Genomic DNA, 17,138 nt, shown 5'->3' with positions numbered 1-17,138 from the left:
ATTTTAAGATTAAATGGTTATGTAAGTATGAACTGTTTTGTAAAAGGATTGTTTGTGCATGTTAAGAGTGATGTAAAAAAAGACAAAGGTATAATATTGTCATGCGATTGGATTGGATTGCATTTTTAGGAGTTTTGCTTTGAAATTTATTCTCTGTTAAGGCAAAGGTTCTTGGTTAATTTCTTTTTTTATTTTTAAAATTAACGCACATCTTCATCCCAATTCAACTAACTCTATACACAAGAAGTAATTTTCATGTTTTAAAAAGCAATGCCTTTCATAAAATAGAAAAGAAATCAACCAAGAACCTTTGCCCTAACATGGAATAAATTTCAAAAACGCAATTTCAATCCAATAGCTTCATAATATTATACCTTTTTTACATCACTCTCAGCATGCACAAATAACCCTTTCTTAGGGATAAGTACTTTTTTCGTCCCCAAGGGTTGGGGTTGAAATCAAAATCGTCCCCGACCTTTTTTTTCTTATTAAAATCATTCTCAACATTACAAAACGTTATAAAATCGTCCTTTTTTACTTCAATTTTATTTTTTTACCAAATTACACTTTATTATTAAAAAATTATAAAATAAAATAAATAAAAAAAAAAAGAAGAAAAGGGGGTGGGGACTGGGGAGAGAAAGAAAGGGGGGAGGCCGCGAGAAAAAGGGGGGAGGAGGGGGGAGAGAAGGGGGACCGCCGCCCTGCCCTGCCGCCTGCCGTCCTGCCGCACCGCACCGCACCGCCGCACGACCATCTTCTTCTTCTCCATACCGTCGCACCACCGCACCACCGCTTCTTCTTCTTCTTCTTTTTCTTCTTCTTCTTCTGTGAACTAGATTTTTGATAAAATTTGTTGTTTTTGATGAAATTTATTGTTGCTGAAATTTGAATTTCTGGATTTTTGATGAAATCTGTTGATGATGATGATGATGACCATGAAGAGAGGAGCATGAGGAAGGGGGTGGGGGTTATGGTGAGGGAGTGGGGGTGAGGGGTGTGGGGGGAGGGGGGAGGGGTTACAGTGAGGGGCTTGATGTTAGTGGTGGTGGTGGTGGTGTTGGTGTTGATGGTAGTTGTGGTGGTATGGTGTTGTTGCTATTTGGTGGTCTTGGTGTTGGTGTTGGTGGTGGTGTTTGTGGTGGTGGTGGTGGTGGTGGTGGTGGTGTTGGTGTTGATGGTGGTTGTGGTGGTAATGTTGGTGGCAGTGAAGGTGATGGGGTGAGGAAGGTGAAGAGGAGAATGATGATGATGAGGGCATTTTGGTCCAAAAATTCGGGAAAGGATGATTTTAAAGTGTTTTTGAATGTTGAGGATGATTTTAATAAAAAAAAGGTCGGGGACGATTTTGATTTCGACCTCAGACCTTGGGGACGAAAAAAGTACTTATCCCTTTGCATAACCATTTAATTTGAAAATTGAGTCACTAAGCAAAGTAATCTTACTTTCGGTGACGAAGACAATAACTACAATAACAATAATGAAACATTTTTCACTGTCTCCAAGCGACTGCACACTACAACTTCCTCAACCTACGTAGTGAAGTTTTTGGAGGGAGAAATAGAGTATTATTCATTTGATGATTAGTATTCTTAGAATTTTATGTAATTCTCTAAGTGTGGTATGGGTGTTATAGGTATTACATAAGAAATGAAAGTGTATAAAAAGGACTACTTATGAAACGACATAGTTTTGTAATAAGGAGACTTATTTATCACATTTTAAAAAGGTTTACTCCATGTGTGCATTCGTGGGAGCCACATTAGACTTTTTCATTGAGTCCGACGGACCCATATGAATTGAGAGACTCATATGTCCAACTTTTAAATAGATAGAGATTTAAAAATATTTTTAAATCGTTACGGATAGAAATACCTGCGAAGTAAAAGGTTAGGGATCTATTTATCTTTTTTTTAATGATTTTTTATTTTAAAAGGATAATTTATATTTAACATCTTTTATATTATTTAATTTTAAAAAAATATTACAAAGAACCATTAAAAAGATTTAATTAATAAAAAATATTTAATATTAAAATAATTTAAAAATATTAATTTTGTTAATAATTAAAAAAAAGACCAATTTCTTTTTTGTAAAAAAACAAATATATTTTTAAGTTATTTTTTTATTTTTTCATAAATATATATATTTTTTAATTATCTATTATACTCAAATTTTTATTGATACATTTTCATTTTATTAACACACCTTTATTCATAACTCATAACAAAGTTTTGTTGCTGCGAATCAAATAAAAAGCTGAAAGACTAATAAATGTGTCTTAATTGTTTTATGCTTGGACAGATTATATGAATATTGTAGCTTAGCTTTGACTAACAATATGAATAATATGGCCTTGAGCTTTGAGAAGAACTAGTTCGTGAAACCAAAAGAGGAGTATACTCCCCTAGTCTTACGTTGTCATTACTTATTAGTAACCTTATTAGCTATACCAAGAAAAACAATTTGCAGTTCTCTAGTATTATTAGATGATATATATAAGTCTAATATAATAATAGGTAGAAATTCACCTGCAGTCAATTTCACATGAAGTTATTTTTGGATGAATAACACGTGTTACTATTTGATTTAAAAAAATCAATTTATTTTATATAAATGATTTAATTAAAAAACTAATTGATATAACTATGAACATGATATTAGATTTTTTACTGTATTTTATTTTAAAAATAAATTGACTAATTTAAATTAAGAAATTGTAGTTAATTGTTTACTATATAATTTTTTTAAGCAAAATTATAATTAAAAATTATTAAAAAAAATTATCTAATGTATTGGACCATCTCAATGTTAATTAGATTTTTTTCTATTATAAAATATAAAAAAAATTAATTCTAAAAAAAATCATGTTATTTTTCAGGATTTAATTTTTTTATTTTGTTTTCAGAAAATTTGTACAAAATTCACCAATCACATCGACTAAACTTATTTATTTACGTAAAGTTTGTTTATGGACACAGCAAACTTATTTACATTTTAATACGATTTGAATTGTATTAGTATATTTTTATTTTGTAATCAATTTAATTTTATTTAAATAATTAGAATTTTAAATTATAAAATTTGTATTAGTTTGTAATTTAAAATCTAAATAGATATAATTTAAATTAACGATTTATAAAATTATATGTATTCGTATTATTATACTCCTATGATTAATTATATTTATTCGATTTATAAAAAATAATGGTTGTTAATTTTTTTATTTAAATACATTCATATTATTTTTAAATTAAAAGAATATACCTATTTAAAATAATATGAGTACATTTATTTAAATTTAAAAAATTTTAAAATAATAAGAGTATGTTTATTTAAAATATTAAAATTTAAAATTTTTAATAAACCTACTTATATTAATTTTAAATTTTATTTAAAATAATACGAATATATTTATTTAAATTAAAAAATTAAAATAATAAGAGTTCATTTATTTAAAAAATTTTAATTTTAAAATAATATAAGTGTATTTATTTGTTAGTTAAAAATTAACCACCGTTTATTTTTTTTAAATAGAATAAATATAATTAATCATATGAATACAATAATACGAATATATACAATTTTATAAATCATTAATTTAAATTATATTTATTTAAATTTTAAATTACAAACTAATACAAATTTTATAATTTAAAATTCTAATTATTTAAATAAAATTAAATTGATTAAAAAATAAAAATATATTAATACAATTCGAATCGTATTAAAACGTAAACAAATTTGCTGAGTCCATAAACAAACTTTAGGTAAATAAATAAATTTAGTCGATGTAATAAGTGAATTTTATGCAAACTTTATGAAAATACAATAAAAAAAATTAAATCCTAAAAATAACATGATTTTTTTTTTCTGAGAATTAAATTTTTTTCTATTTTATAATAGAAATAAAAAATCTGATTAACATTGAACTAGTCCAATATACTAGATAATTTTATTTTTTTAATGATTTTTAATTATAATTTTAGTTTAAAAAATTATATAGTAAACAATTAACTATAATTTCTTAATTTAAATTAGTCAATTTATTTTTAAAATAAAATGCAGTAAAAAATCTAACATCATAGCTATATCAATTAATTTTTTAATTAAATCATTTGTATAAAATAAACTAATTTTTTTAAACTAAATGATAGCACGTGTCATCCATCCAAAAATAACTTTATGTAAAGTCGACTAGAGGTAGTTTTCAGCGTAATAATACGGTGCTGTGCCTCTTATTTGATTTTGAGGCCAATTTCAAAATAATTACCGACCATGATTCGGGTCATGCCATGCCTCATGAACCATGCATGATAAATGTGTGACATTTGGAAGATTCATAAATTCAAATTCAGCATTCATGATGCTTAAATCAATTTTGAGACTTGAAAACAGTGATTGAGAATGTCACGCCTTATAACTTATAACCCTAATTACTGGGACATTGCTCTATCTCTGTGTCTATCTCTTAATTACTCTATTATCAATGTTTTTAAAAATCAATAATTAATCAATAAATGAGAGAAAATAAGAAAAAATTAAAAGACTTACTAATGAGGAATTTGTGATTCACAGTAACAAATTTTTGTTATGAGTTATGGATGAAGGTGTATTAATAAGAAATTGAGCATAATAGATAATTAGAGAAAAAATATATTTACAAAAAAAAAATAAATAAAAATAACTTAAAGATATATTTATTTTTTTATAAAAAAATTTGATCATTTTTTAATTATTATAAAAATGAATACTTTTAAATAATTTTAATATTAAATTTTTTTAATAGTTAAATCTTCTTAACTCTCTTTTGTAATAATTTTTTTTACTATTATTTTATTTTAGATATATTAAATAATTTTTATTTTCATATAGTATCGGTTTAAAAGAGCTTAACACAAATAATTAATTATATATTAATATTATTGTTTCGAGGGTTACCTGAAACTGGTTGCTTTTGAGCTTGAATATGTGATCCAGACTCTTTTTGAGGCATCGTTCGACTTCTTCTGGTATCGAGGTGCTGTCGTCCGAGTTCCTCGTGAGGTGGTCGGGGTGGTACCTGCAAGGGACTCTGATGCTTAAGTTAGCAAGGGTTTTAAATAGGTTTTTAGTAGATTGAGTTCAGAATATACCCGAGGGTGTCAATGTATTTATGTAGAGTAGATAACTACCTTTTAGTGTAGTTCCATCTTTGCTCGTGAATAACCGTTCCTTTTTTCTAGGGAAGTTGTTGAGATCTCCCTTCTAAATAAATGGGAGATATCTTAGGAGTTATTTATTCTGATAAATAGAGCTGATCCGTCATCGTCGAGCCTGACCTTTTTGAGGTCGGGTAGGTGTAAAGGAGGCATGATCTCTTCCATGGGCCTGGCTATGTCTTTGGGCTAGAGTATGAATAGTGCCCCTGCTTGAGTCCAACCTTTTCACAAGGTCAGACTCGAGCATTTTTAGATTTACCTGATTTTTGGGACGTAGCCACATTACGTTAGGCATGCCGCCTTTTTGGGATAGGTCAGGTACTCAATGTGTTTTTCAAAAATTCAAAATGTTGCGGCTTTTCGCTATACTATGCACGCTATTTTTAAGGTTACCTGGTGGTGTAGAATTTCTAACAACAACTTACCAGCAAGTGCATCGGGTCATACCAAGTAATAAACTCAAGTGAGTGAGTGTCAATCCCACAAGGATTAATGGACTAAGCAAGCAATGATTGATTAGTTATTCTAGTTAGACAAGTTGAAATAAAAATTTTGAGTGTCGAATAGCTTAAAAGACAGTAAAATAAGAAAAACAAACAGTGAATGGTCGAGAAACGATGAGAATAAAGTTAAAGCTTCGGAGATGTTTAAATGTCCGCATTAATATTCAATGTCAACTACCTTGATCATACAATGATTAAGTTTATGGCAAACCCTAAGTGCTTGAATTCCTATTCTAGGCAATTCAATCTCCTCTAATCCAACCAACCATCAATTCCCTGATCAATCGATTTGTATTAGAAGGTTACGTTCAATTTCTGATTTATAAGCCACACAAATCCTAAGAACCCAAAAATGATGCAGTTATATGTCACTACCACATTAAGTCCAAATAATTAAGGAGTTGTGAGAAAGTGGTTTCAAGATGTATTTCTAATGATATAACTTTTCCAAGACTCAAGAGAATTCAAATTAGATTAGAGTTATTCTCCAATAATCACTAATTCGTAGGATGAAGAACGAAACCAATTCTTAAACATAAATCAATGTATTAATCAAGAGTATAAGAACAAATAATTATTAATCCATCAAAGTAAACATAGCTCCTAACCTTAACAATGGAGGTTTAGTTGTTCATAGTGCAAAGAAAACCCTAGGAAAGAAAAACTGTAAATTGCATAATGAAAATTAAGAGAGGATAAGTCCCTGCGAGGGCGAATCTCTATCCTATCTCTAGTCCTAATTGTAATTGATTTGAAACTTAAATTAAAGCCTAACAAATCTTTTCTAATTAAGATTTGATTTAGAATCAATCATAAGGGCCTTCCGTTGATTCCTGCTTGCACGTGTGGTTCCATTGTGATTTACGCTCTAGGCGCTAAACGCTGGTGACTGGGCATTTAGCGCTACCCACACAGAATGGTTTTCATGAAATCTAATGGCCTTGGTGCTAAATGCCGGTGACTGGGCATTTAGCACCCAACGTCCAGAAACTCTTCTTTCCCCTATTGTGTTATTGATAAACCCATATTTTATGATATATTTTGTGCTTAATCTGAGTGATTTATTCAATCCTTCACCCACTTATTCATATTAATTACATGGTTTTACTTTCCCTTCCTTATTATGTGATGTATGTGAAAAACATGTTTCCTATGCTTAAAAATAATTATTTTGATTACCCTTTATTTCCATTTGATGCCATGATTCGTGTGTTGAGTAGTTTCAGATCTTCTAAGGCAGGAATGACTTAAAGGATGGAAAGGAAACATACAAAAATGGAAGGAAAGCACAAAACAGAGTTTTTGAAGAAACTGGCAGCCATGCGATCGCATGGGCGACGCGGCCGCATGCTAGCGCGAAAAGGCATTGACGCGGCCGCATGACTGACGCGAACGCGCGCCTCGAGCGAAACACATATGACGCGGTCGCATGACTGACGCGACCGCGTGACAAGAAAAACTCCGAATGACGCGACCACGTGACCCACGCGGACGCGTGACAGAGGCCACGCACCAGAAATTGCAGAAAATGCTCATAGCGAATTCTGAAGCCCTTTTTGGCCCAAATCCAAGTCCAGAAGGTATAGACCAGAGGTTATGAAGTGGGGGAATGCATCCATTCAAAGAGAGTCTCCACTTTAGTTAGTTTTCATGATTTAGATTTAGATTTAGTTTAGAGAGAGGTTCTCTCCTCTCTCTCCTCCCTTTAGGATTAGGATTTAGAATTAGGATTTTATTCGCTTTTAGGATTATCTCTTTATCAGGTTCAATATTCCTTTTTATTTACTTTTGCAATTTAATTTATGAATTTTTCCATGTTACAGATTACTCTTTTGAATTAATGTTATTTGAGGTATTTCAGTTTAATATTGTTTTATTTTATTTATGTTGCTATCATTCCCAATCTGAAGACATTTTTTATTCCAATAGATTTACTTTTCCCCTTTTGGTCTTGGTTAAGAAATCAGTAACTCAGGAGTTATCAAACTCAAACATGATTGATAATTGTCATCTTTGTTAATTAAATTGAACTTCAATAATCCCAATCTTTTCATAGGAAATAAATAGGATCCGAAGATCAAACCAATTAATCCCTTGACCTTCCTTTATCTTAGTAAAGGTTAACAAAGTGGAATTAAGATTCAATTCTCATCATCATTGATAAGGATAACTAGGATAAGACCTCCAATTTCTCATACCTTGCCAAAAGTTTATTTACAGTTATTTATTTATTTTACTTGCCATTTAAATTGCTTGTTCTTCATTTACTTTATTTGCTAATTAGACTATTCGCTCCTCATTCTCAAAACCCCAATTTACAATCTCCATAACCAATAATAAGAACATACTTCCCTGCAGTTCCTTGAGAAGACGACCCGAGGTTTGAATACTTCGATTATCAATTTATTTAGGGGTTTGTTACTTGTGACAACCAAAACGTTTGTACGAAGGGATTTCTGTTGGTTTAGAAACTATGTCTACAACGCAACTATTTTTATAAAATTCTTTACTAGCAAAAATCCCCAAACGTCAAAATGGCGCCGTTGCCGGGGAATTGCAATCGTGTGCCTTATTATTGGTTATTGTAAATATTTTTCTTTTACGTGTTTATTTGTTTTTATTTTCTTCTTTTATCTTCATTAGCTACTATGAATTCTCACCCCTCTCGCTTTGAGTTTGGTTCTAATATTGTTGAAAGGAATGAAAGTTATAACAGGAACATGCATCAAGGTCAGAGCAATCAAAGATGGATGGAGCCAAGAGGATCTGATCAACCCTTTTGGCAGCAACACCCTCCAAGATATCATGGACAAAGACCATTCTACAATGTATACCAAGGCAATAGACATGGTGGACAACCTCGTAGTTACCAACAAGCCCCACCCTGTGCTTATAGGCCATCCTCTCAACACAACCTTGAACCACCACACTCACAAGCTCCTTTTCACCATTCGCCACCATATAATCCTCATTCACCCCGATTCCAATCCAATTACTCCCAAACATCACCACTTCCCCATGTACCATATCCAAATCTATCACCCCGAGAATCAGAGGTTTGCCTCAAGGAAACAGTAGATCAATGATGAGCGGATAATTTATACGCTTTTTGACATTGTTTTTAGTATGTTTTTAGTAGGATCTAGTTACTTTTAGGGATGTTTTTAATAGATTTTGTGTTAAATTCACATTTCTGGACTTTACTATGAGTTTGTGTGTTTTTCTGTGATTTCAGGTATTTTCTGGCTGAAATTGAGGGACTTGAGCAGAAATCAGATTCAGAGGTTGAAAAAGGACTGCTGATGCTGTTGGATTCTGACCTCCCTGCACTCAAAGTGGATTTTTTGGAGCTACAGAACTCGAAATGGCGCGCTTCCAATTGCGTTGGAAAGTAGACATCCAGGGCTTTCCAGAAATATGTAATAGTCCATACTTTGGCCAAGAATTGACGATGTAAACTGGCGTTCAATGCCAGCTTTCTACCCAAATCTGGCGTCTAGCGCCAGAAAAGGATCCAAAACCAGAGTTGAACGCCCAAACTGGCACAGAAACTGGCGTTCAACTCCACAAATGGCCTCTGCACGTGCAACACTCAGGCTCAGCCCAAACACACACCAAGTGGGCCCCGGAAGTGGATTTATGCATCAATTACTTACTCATGTAAACCCTAGTAGCTAGTTTATTATAAATAGGACCTTTTACTATTGTATTAGGCATCTTTGGATCTTTGGATTACCTTACGATCCTTTGATCATGCTTTAGGGGGCTGGCCATCTCGGCCATGCCTGGACCTTCACTTATGTATTTTCATACGGTAGAGTTTCTACACTCCATAGATTAAGGTGTGGAGCTCTGCTGTTCCTCAAAGATTAATGCAAAGTACTACTGTTTTTTATTCAATTCTTCTTATTTCTCTTCTAAGATATCCATTCGCACCCAAGAGCGTGATGAAGGTGATGATTATGTGTGACGCTCATCATCCTTCTCCTTTATGAACGCGTGTCTGACAAACACTTCTGTTCTACATGAATTAAGCTAGAATGAATATCTCTTAGATCTCCTAACCAGAATCTTCGTGGCGTAAGCTAGAATGATGGCGGCATTCAAGAGAATCCGGAAAGTCTAAACCTTGTCTGTGGTATTCTGAGTAGGATTCAATGATTGAATGACTGTGACGAGCTTCAAACTCGCGATTGTTGGGCGTTAGTGACAGACGCAAAAGGAGGGTGAATCCTATTCCAGCATGATCGAGAACTGACAGATGAATAGCCGTGCCGTGACAGGGTGCGTGAGCATATTATTCACTGAGAGGAGGGGATGTAGCCACTGACAATGGTGATGCCCTTGCATAAAGCCAGCCATGGAAAGGAGTAAGACTGATTGGATGAAGATAGCAGGAAAGCAGAGGTTCAGAGGAACGAAAGTATCTCCATTCGCTTATTTGAAATTCCTACCAATGATTTACATAAGTACCTCTATCCCTATCTTATTAATTATTATTCGAAAACTCCATTATCAATTTATATCCGCCTGACTGAGATTTACAAGGTGACCATAGCTTGCTTCATACCAACAATCTCCGTGGGATTCGACCCTTACTCACGTAAGGTATTACTTGGACGACCCAGTGCACTTGCTGGTTAGTTGTATCGAAGTTGTGACAATTATGAATTAAGATCAGAGCACCAAGCTTTGGAGCCATTACCAGGATTTGTTCGAGCCTGGAGATCACAATTTCGTGCATCAAGTTTTTGGCGCCGTTACCGGGGATTGTTCGAGTTTGGACAACTGACGGTTCATCTTGTTGCTCAGATTAGGTAATTTTCTTTTTGTTTTGTTTTCAAAAATTTTTCAAAAAGCTTTCAAAAATTTTTCTTTTGTTTTCGAAAAAATAAAATAAAATAAAATAAAATAATAAAAATAATGTTTTCAAAAATAAATTATTCTATGGCTTCAAGACTTTTAAGAATGAATTCTAGTGTTTTATGAAACATGTTGAATCCTATCTGGCTGTAAAGCCATACCCAAACTGCTTTGGGATTGGTATTCAACTAATCACTCCAGTCCATGTAATTATATGCTAAAGCTTGGCTGGCTATTAAGCCATGCCTGACCCTTTGATTGGAGCTTTAGAGCATAAGATTCCTGGAATTCATATTAAAAATTTTGGAATCCTTATTTTTCTTTTTCAAAATAATTTTTGAAAAAAATATAAAATAAAAATCCAAAAAAATTTAGAAAATCACAAAAATAAAAAATATTTCATGTTTCTTGTTTGAGTCTTGAGTCATATCATAAGTTTGGTGTCTTGCATGTTTTCTTTGCATTAAAATTTTTTCAAAATTGTGTCTATGATGTTCATCTTGACATTCATGGTGTTCTTGGTGTTCATCTTGACATTCATAGCATTCTTGCATGCATTCATTGTTTTGATCTAAAAATTTCATGCATTGCATAATTTTCATGATTTCATAAAAATTTCAAAAATAAAAAAAAAATATCTTTCCCTTTTTCTCTCATCAAATTCGAAAATTTGAGTTGACTTTTTCAAAAGTTTTTAAAATCAAATTGTTTCTTATGAGTCAAATCAAATTTTCAATTTGAAAATCTTATCTTTTTCAAAATCTTTTTCAAAAATCAAATCTTTTTCAAAATTCTTAGTTATTTTCGAAAATTTCAAAAATATTTTTCAAAAATCTTTTTCTTATTTTTATATCAAATTTTCGAAAATAACATAATCAATTAATGTTTTGATTCAAAAATTTGAAGTTTGTTACTTGCTTGTTAAGAAAGATTCAAACTTTAAGTTCTAGAATCATACCTTGTGATTTCTTGTGAATCAAGTCATTAATTGAGATTTTAAAAATCAAATCTTTTTCAAAACTAATTTCTATCATATCTTTTCAAAAATATCTTCTCATCTTATCTTTTTCAAAAATTTGATTTTCAAAATATCTTTTCTAACTTCCTAACTTCTTATCTTTTCAAAATTGATTTTCAAAATTTGTTTCAACTAACTAACTAACTTTTTGTTTGTTTCTTAACTTTTTCAAAACTACCTAACTAACTCTCTCTCTCTAATTTTCGAAAATATCTTCCCTCTTTTTCAAAAATTTCTTTTTTATTAACTAATTATTTTTATTTTTTATTAAAAAAAAAATTTCGAAAAAAATACTAACCTTTTTCAAAAACTATTTTCAAAAATCACTAACTCTTTTTCAAAAATTGTTTTCTAAAATTCACTTCCCCCTCTCATCTTCTTCTATTTGTTTATTGATATACTAACATCTTTCCTTCAACTCTCCAAAAATCCGAACCCCGTCTCTCTCTGAGTTCAGATTTTCTTCCCTTCTTTTCTTCTACTAACACAAGGATCCCTATACTGTGGTATAAAGGATCCATATTATTATTACTATTTTTTCTGTGCCATCTTCTTTGTCATATGAGCAGGAGCAAGGACAAGAACATTCTTGTTAAAGCAGATCCAGAACCTGAAAGGACTCTGAAGAAAAAAATTAAGAGAAGCTAAAATACAACAATCTAGAGATAACCTTTCAGAAATTTTCGAACAGGAAAAGGAGATGGCAGTCGAAAATAATAATAATATAAGGAAGATGCTTGGTGACTTCACTGCACCTAATTCCAATTTACATGGAAGAAGCATCTCCATTCCTACCATTGGAGCAAACAACTTTGAGCTGAAACCTCAATTAGTTTCTCTGATGCAGCAGAACTGCAAGTTTCATGGACTTCCATCTGAAGATCCCTTTCAGTTCTTAACTGAATTCTTGCAGATATGTGATACTGTTAAGACTAATGGAGTAGATCCTGAAGTCTACAGGCTCATGCTTTTCCCTTTTGCTGTAAGAGACAGAGCTAGATTATGGTTGGATTCTCAACCCAAAGACAGCCTGAACTCTTGGGATAAGCTAGTCACGGCTTTCTTAGCCAAGTACTTTCCTCCTCAAAAGCTGAGCAAGCTTAGAGCTGATGTTCAAACCTTCAGACAGAAAGAAGGTGAATCCCTCTATGAAGCTTGGGAAAGATACAAACAGTTGATCAAAAAGTGTCCTTCTGACATGCTTTCAGAATGGACCATCCTGTATATATTCTATGATGGTTTATCTGAGCTATCAAAGATGTCACTGGACACTTCTGCAGGTGGATCCATTCACCTAAAGAAAATGCCTGCAGAAGCTCAAGAACTCATTGACATGGTTGCTAATAACCAGTTCATGTACACTTCTGAAAGGAATCCTGTGAGTAATGGGACGCCTATGAAGAAGGGAGTTCTTGAAGTTGATACTCTGAATGCCATATTGGCTCAGAATAAAATATTGACTCAGCAAGTCAATATGATTTCTCAGAGTCTGCATGGAATGCAAGCTGCATCCAACAGTACTCAAGAGGCATCTTCTGAAGAAGAAGCATATGATCCTGAGAACCCTGCAATAGCAGAGGTGAATTACTTAGGTGAACCTTATAGAAACACCTATAACTCAACATGGAGAAATCATCCAAATTTCTCATGGAAGGATCAAAAGCCCCAACAAGGCTTTAATAATGGTGGAAGAAACAGGTTTAGCAATAGCAAGCCTTTTCCATCATCAACTCAGCAACAGACAGAGAACTCTGAACAAAATGCTTCTAATTTAGCAAATCTAGTCTCTGATCTATCTAAAGCCACTGTAAGTTTCATGAATGAAACAAGGTCTTCCATTAGAAATCTGGAAGCACAAGTGGGCCAGCTGAGTAAAAGGATCACTGAAATCCCTCCTAGTACTCTCCCAAGTAATACAGAAGAGAATCCAAAAGGAGAGTGCAAGGCCATTGACATAAGCACCATGGCCGAACCTGTGAGGAGAGGAGAGGACGTGAATCCCAAGGAGGAAGACCTCCTGGGACGTCTAGTGGTCAATAAGGAGCTTCCCTCTGAGGAACCAAAGGACTCTGGGGCCCATCTAGAGACCATAGAGATCCCATTGAACCTCCTTATGCCCTTCATGAGCTCTGATGAGTATTCCTCTTCTGAAGAGAATGAGGATGTTACTGAAGAGCAAACTGCCAAGTTTCTTGGTGCAATCATGAAGCTAAATGCCAAATTATTTGGCATTGATACTTGGGAAGTTGAACCTCCCTTGTTCATCAATGAACTAAGTGATCTGGATCAACTGACATTGCCTCAGAAGAGACAGGATCCTGGAAAGTTCATAATACCCTGTACCATAGGCACCATGATCTTTAAGGCTCTGTGTGACCTTGGTTCAGGAATAAACCTCATGCCCCTCTCTGTAATAGAGAAACTGGGAATCTATGGGGTGCAAGCTGCTAAAATCTCATTAGAGATGGCAGACAGCTCTAGAAAACAGGCTTATGGACAAGTAGAGGACGTATTAGTAAAGGTTGAAGGCCTTTACATCCCTGCTGATTTCATAGTCCTGGATACTGGAAAGGAAGAGGATGAATCCATCATCCTAGGAAGACCTTTCCTGGCCACAGCAAGAGCTGTGATTGATGTTGACAGAGGTGAAATAGTTCTTCAATGGAATGAGAACTCCCTTGTGTTTAAAACTCAAGGATCTCCCTCTGCAACCATGGAGAGGAAGCAAAAAAAGCTTCTCTCAAAGCAGAGTCAACCAGAGCCCCCACAGTCAAACTCTAAGTTTGGTGTTGGAGAGTCTCAACAAAGCTCTACACATCTGTGAGGCTCCATGAGAGCTCACTGTCAAGCTATTGACATTAAAGAAGCGCTTGTTGGGAGGCAACCCAATGTTTATCTAATTCTTATTTTTATTGTTTTTCATGTTTTCTTAGGTTCATGATCATGTGGAGTCACAAAATAAATATAAAAATTGAAAACGGAATCAAAAACAGCAGAAGAAAAATCACACCCTGGAGGAGCATCTGTCTGGCGTTCAAACGCCAGAACAGAGCATAGTTCTGGCGCTGAACGCCCAGAATGGGAGCATCCTGGCGCTGAACGCCCAGAACAAGCATGGTTCTGGTGTTCAACGCCAGAAATGGCAGCAAAGGGGCGTTGAACGCCCAAAATGGGCACCAACCTGGCGCTGAACGCCCAGAGTTGTGTGCAAGGGTATTTTACATGCCTAAATTGGTGCAGGGATGTAAATGCCTTGACACCTCAGGATCTGTGGACCCCACAGGATCATCTCAGGATCTGTGGACCCCACAGGATCCCCACCTACCTCATCATCTCTCTTTCCATTCATGATCATCCCTTCTTTTTTTTTTCCATTTACCACTCACATCCATACAACCACTACCTTCAAAATTCAACATCTCTCTCCCACCCAATCCCACCCATATGGCCGAATACGCACCTCCATCCATCTCCTCCATATCCTCTTCTTCTTCTTCTTCTATTCTTTCTTCTTTTGCTCAAGGGCGAGCAACATTCTAAGTTTGGTGTGGTAAAAGCATAGCTTTTTTGTTTTTTCCATAACCATTGATGGCACCTAAGGCCAGAGAAACCTCTAGAAAGAGGAAAGGGAAGACAAAAGCTTCCATCAAGGGTCTATAGCTCAGTGGTAGAACATTTGACTGCAAATCAAGAGATCCCTGAGATACCTCAGGGGATACATTTTCTTCCACACAATTATTGGAAGCAACTAAGGGTGGAACATCAAGAGCACTCCATCATCCTTCATGAAATCAGAGAAGATCTAAAAGCAATGAAGGAGGAGCAGCCAAGGCAAGGAAGAGACATAGAAGAGCTCAAGGACATCACTAAGGTGGACTCATTCCTTGTTCTTACTTTCTCTGTTTTTCATTTTCTATGTTATGTGCTTATCTATGTTTGTGTCTTCATTACATGATCATTAGTAGTTAGTAACTCTGTCTTAAAGTTATGAATGTCCTATGAATCCATCACCTCTCTTAAAATAAAAACTGTTTTAATTCAAAAGAATAAGAAGTACATGAGTTTTGAATTTATCCTTGAACTTAGTTTAATTATATTGATGTGGTGATAATGCTTCTTGTTTTCTGAATGTATGCTTGAACAGTGCATATGTCTTTTGAAGTTGTTGTTTAAGAATGTTAAATATGTTGGCTCTTGAAAGAATGATGACTAGGAGACATGTTATTTGATAATCTGAAAAATCATAAAAATGATTCTTGAAGCAAGAAAAAGCAGCAAAGAGCAAAGCTTGCAGAAAAAAAAAAAAATAGGCGAAAAAAAAAATAGAAAGAAAAAGCAAGCAGAAAAAGCCAAAAGCTCTTAAAACCAAGAGGCAAGAGCAAAAAGCCAATAACCCTTAAAACCAAAAGGCAAGGGCAAATAAAAAGGATCCCAAGGCTTTGAGTATCAGTGGATAGGAGGGCCTAAAGGAATAAAATCCTGGTCTAAGCGGCTAAACCAAGTTGTCCCTAACCATGTGCTTGTGGCGTGTAGGTGTCAAGTGAAAACTTGAGACTGAGCGGTTAAAGTCAAGGTCCAAAGCAAAAAAAAGAGTGTGCTTAAGAACCCTGCACACCTCTAATTGGGGACTTTAGCAAAGCTGAGTCACAATCTGAAAAGGTTCACCCAATTATGCGTCTGTGGCATTTATGTATCCGGTGGTAATACTGGAAAACAAAATGCTTAGGGCCACGGCCAAGACTCATAAAGAAGATGTGTTCAAGAATCATCATACTGAACTAAGAGAGTCAATAACACTATTCAAAATCTGAAGTTCCTATAGATGCCAATCATTCTGAACCTCAATGGATAAAGTGAGATGCCAAAACTATTCAAGAGGCAAAAAGCTATAAGTCCCGCTCATATGATTGAAGCTCTGTTTCATTGATAGTTTGGAATTTATAGTATATTCTATTCTTTTTATCCTATTTTGACTTTCAGTTGCTTGGGGACAAGCAACAATTTAAGTTTGGTGTTGTGATGAGCGGATAATTTATACGCTTTTTGACATTGTTTTTAGTATGTTTTTAGTAGGATCTAGTTACTTTTAGGTATGTTTTTAATAGATTTTGTGTTAAATTCACATTTCTGGACTTTACTATGAGTTTGTGTGTTTTTCTGTGATTTCAGGTATTTTCTGGCTGAAATTGAGGGACTTGAGCAGAAATCAGATTCAGAGGTTGAAAAAGGACTGCTGATGCTGTTGGATTCTGACCTCCCTGCACTCAAAGTGGATTTTTTGGAGCTACAGAACTCAAAATGGCGCGCTTCTAATTGCGTTGGAAAGTAGACATCCAGGGCTTTCCAGCAATATATAATAGTCCATACTTTGGCCAAGAATTGACGACGTAAACTGGCGTTCAACACCAGCTTTCTACCCAAATCTGGCGTCCAGCGCCAGAAAAGGATCCAAAACCAGAGTTGAACGCCCAAACTGGCACAGAAACTGGCGTTCAACTCCACAAATGGCCTCTGCACGTGCAACACTCAGGCTCAGCCCAAACACACACCAAG

General features: G+C 34.3%; 1 non-coding gene across 1 annotated transcript; it reads right to left on the bottom strand.

Moving 5' to 3' along the window:
- Nucleotides 1-12,681: 12,681 nt before the first annotated feature.
- LOC112780804 (small nucleolar RNA R71) lies at nt 12,682-12,789 on the bottom strand. The gene has a single exon (XR_003191618.1). It is a non-coding gene; the product is annotated as a small nucleolar RNA R71 (small nucleolar RNA).
- Between the last annotated feature and the right edge of the window lie 4,349 nt (nt 12,790-17,138).

Source organism: Arachis hypogaea, chromosome 19 (assembly GCF_003086295.3).
Source record: "Arachis hypogaea cultivar Tifrunner chromosome 19, arahy.Tifrunner.gnm2.J5K5, whole genome shotgun sequence".
NCBI lineage: Eukaryota > Viridiplantae > Streptophyta > Magnoliopsida > Fabales > Fabaceae > Arachis > Arachis hypogaea.
Note: the sequence above shows the minus strand (reverse complement) of the source record. Positions and strands in the feature narration are given on the sequence as shown.